Source organism: Magnolia sinica, chromosome 10, assembly GCF_029962835.1.
Source record: "Magnolia sinica isolate HGM2019 chromosome 10, MsV1, whole genome shotgun sequence".
In the NCBI taxonomy this organism is placed as follows: Eukaryota; Viridiplantae; Streptophyta; class Magnoliopsida; order Magnoliales; family Magnoliaceae; genus Magnolia; species Magnolia sinica.
In genome coordinates, this window is record NC_080582.1 from 4,297,447 (window position 1) to 4,301,364 (window position 3,918).

At 37.4% G+C, this 3,918-nt stretch overlaps 1 long non-coding RNA gene across 1 annotated transcript; it reads right to left on the minus strand.

Annotated features, from left to right (window-relative positions):
- Positions 1–201: 201 nt before the first annotated feature.
- LOC131257322 (uncharacterized) lies at positions 202–1,848 on the minus strand. Its single transcript, XR_009177312.1, has 3 exons — positions 1,080–1,848; positions 694–981; positions 202–349 (listed from the first exon to the last, which is right to left on the minus strand). It is a non-coding gene; the product is annotated as an uncharacterized LOC131257322 (long non-coding RNA).
- Positions 1,849–3,918: the final 2,070 nt, after the last annotated feature.

Here is a 3,918-nt window from a genome sequence, read left to right on the forward strand (position 1 = left end):
CATCAATAGGACAATCAACAAAAAGAAAAAAAAAAGAGAGACTAAATGTAAAAGAGTCATTGTTTAAAGGGTTGTGATATTGCTATATAAAGGAAAAACTTTAGTCGTGGATGAAAGGTTCACATTCTTATATCAATGACATGGATAACATTAAAATTTAAAAATGTCACAAGGAATTATGAAAGTTTTGCAACAAATCAATATAAAGAGCATTGCATCTATGACCCAGATTAGATTCCCACATATAAATGGAGCTTACCTGCTTAGCTCGTTTCCCAAATACAAAGAGCATTGCATCTATGATGTTGCTTTTACCACTTCCATTCGGACCCAGTACCGCTGAAAAACTCTACAGATAACAGAAAATTCAAATGAGACAATAAACACCTGAGTCAAGATGGAGTGCACCAAGCAAAATTGTGTGAAATTCACACTCAAGTAACCAGAAAGGGACCAGATCCAGTGCCATTGGAGGCAAGGGAGGTACCATGCCCCATGTCATTACTGCACATGTGACATGCATTCACTAGATCCATAAGCCAATGATAATTTGATTGGCTTATGCACCTGAACAGTGAACTATTTGGCACAAGGACAAAAAAAAAAAGAGTAATTAAAGGAAAGAGAGATATAAGACTTACGGGCACATGCACGGACTATAGATTCTACATAATCTAACTTTCTCAAAAAAACCTTCCGGTAGTCTCAACATAACGCATATTTGGCTTGCTGCGAATGGAACGAATATTAGTCTGCAACAAATTCCAGATGTGGTTTAACACAAATAAGCCTCTGATCTTGAAACAAATTATCGACTGATAAAGAAATCATTCTAGCATTGACCTCAGTGAAAGGACGGTGAGGATTTGGTTTGTAGCATGCAAGAACAGCCACAGCTGCTTCCCTGTATGCCAACCTCAGCTTTAACTCCTCCAGAATTTCAGTACTATCTTCTTGACCGGTTTCAAACGTACCCTTTTGCTGCAAGTGGGTAGATTGAGAACATGTGTACACAGTTGAATTAGTGAAACACTATAATTATCCATGTAAGTGGGAAAAAAACAAAACAAAACGCCTACCCTCTTCAAGGCTTCCAACAGTTCTTCTCATCCAATGTAGTCTAAATCCTTTCTAGCAATTAAAATTCCAGGTTCATTCCTACCAATCAGTTGCAAGATGGTTTTAAAAAAATCTCCTAATAGGAAAATAGAAACAATTCATTAGGAAGTAACTAAAATATATTTTGCAGCTTTGCGCCAGTGAAATCTACAGTAAAATCTGCAGTTTCTAGTAGAAGGATCTCCATTTCCTCCTCTGACAGGAAATAATACAAAGCAGATGGACCATAGGAGAAGGTAGCTTTTATGATAAGGTCCAATAACCAAGGGACCAAAAATGAGAACTAAAGAACCAGCATCATTTGAACTAGGTTCCTCTACTAGAACATGTTATGACCAATCTAGAGAAAAGCCCACATGTTATAAATAAGCAGACGTAAAATGACAAAGAAGTATGAAGGCTTATCAACATCTGTCACTGCCACAAGTTTTGTGCATGCCAAACTACATGGTTCAATGGTTTAAATTGTTGATGTGATGCACTCAAAAAAAAAAAAGAAGAAGCCAAGATTGCCAGATCCTAGTCATTGATATTTGGCCAGTTTTCTATTGAGTTCGAACTATCACTATTTTTTCTTTCTTAAATGTGTACTTCTTGGCTGGGTATTGAAGGGTTGGAATATTTCAATCTTGAGGAACTTTGGTGTGTGGGTCATCAACAGAGAAACCCATCATATTAGTGGTTTGGATAACTGAACCATGAGCCACACTAGCACAAACTCAAGGCATGAAGATCATATAAGAACTGAGGCCCAAAACAGGCTAGACTACTACTTCCTTTTTTTTCCACCATCTCTATTACCATGGTGATTCATCCAACCCACATGGGGGATGCAAGAGCACAAAATCTGAGCTCGTTGGCCATCATACCTACAGTAAGGATAAAAGAAAATCAATCTGACAGTTTATGCTTTGAAAAAAGATGGAACTATCCAATCAAATAACAAGAGAAAAAGCTGTCTTTCAAAAGACAATAAATAAATAATCAAATGATAAGAGAAAAATATCAGAACTAGCGAAAACCTTCTCATATATTTTCTAAAATTTGCAAAATTCAGAAAAGTTAATCAGGTAATGGCTTCTGTTTGTTTTTTTACTTATTGAGGTACCAAATTCATGGAAAAATAATCAACAAACGTAAACATAAAAACAGAAACAAATAAAATCATCTCAAAAACCTAGTTTTGCCTCTTGAAAATTGATACATATCACTTGCTCTCAAATTACATTCATTTGCTATATCCATCCATATATATATGGATATATGGATGGATGTGTGTATGTGTGCCTAAATGAGAAGAAGCAAGAACATGTCCACAAGCTATAAATCACCCTCGCCTTGTATGCAAACACATGATTCTTTTTTTCAATGGTGTAAGCAAACGCATGATTAGAACATTTAAAGCTACAAAATTTGAGAAACCGTAAATGAGAAGCGCAAATCCCTGGATCTATCCCATACACAATTCCTAACTTAGTGAATGATTTTTTTTTTTCCCTTCATAATGAATAGGAGAAATGATTCACACAGTCCCCTCCTTCCCACCAACCTGTCATGTTTGCTAACATCCCACCTATGAAAAGATGGACCCCACCAAATATCACCTGCTGTAAAAATCAGGTTGACCTATTTACTTAGATAGGCAACACCTGTTGGTGGACCCTGCTGATTTTTGGATGTTCTACACAAGTGACAGATTGACAAGAAAAATAAGATTTTTGTGATCACATATAATAAGAGTAATCATGGGCAAAAACGCTTTCTGGATAGTAAAATAGAAAATGTTTAAACTAAAGAAAACCCACAATCGCCACATAGGTTTGTGTACATACATATACATACATCTTAGGTATATACAGATATACATATATGCATGTGTGTATATGTATGGAATCAAGGGAGCAAGGTGAGTTTTAATTTTGTTTAAACATACATATATACATGCATACATACATATCTGGAAAGCCCAACCCTTGTGGAAATGTCATGTTTCCATCTCAAGATGGTGTATTGTAGGGTAACAAATGGGTTCAGTCGGGCCAATGCAGGCCATGATGAACATAAGTTAAAGAGAGCACATGAGGTAAAGAACCTAGTCCCAAGCCAGCCCAGACTGCAGGCCAAAGATCGCAGCCATCCTTGTTGTCATCGCTTGGCTGGGTCAGGCCATTGACCCAGTGGGATCTACCAAATGGAAGGCTAGCAATCCTCACACATTACAAGTGGTGCACACTTACAATTGAAGAGTTTGTTGAATCATTTCAAAGTGCCATTTACAATGATGCTGTTTGTTTCTGCATTTTGTTCTTTCTAGTTATATTTGACTGATTTGTAAATACTTATTTGCTCATCCCACCTGCATGTTGATAAGCCAGGGAGGAGGGGCACCATCTGGCATACCAAAAGCTTCTTTTAGTTCCTGTGACAAGACACCTGGCTTCATCTCCCTAAGCTTCACCTGTAAAACCAGAAAAGATAGTACTATGAATTGCTAATGATTCCAAGCTTGCAATCAACATTTCCCAACCAGAATAAAGCTATTATCTACACTAGCGTACTAAGATTTCACATGTTGCTGATACTGAAGGCAGAGAAAATACTAAAACCAGAGGAAGTGAATTTTTAAGGCCCCTCTTGAAACTGACAATGTGCTGGCATTTTTCCATAATTGGTTACAAATAACCAGCCTACAAGTGGGTCCTTACTCTTGCTTGGGTGGTAGACTCTCAGGAGTTTCAACACCCGGTCAAGGGTTCGAGTACCCATGGGTGGTGAAATTCCACTAGCATGAGTGTGCAG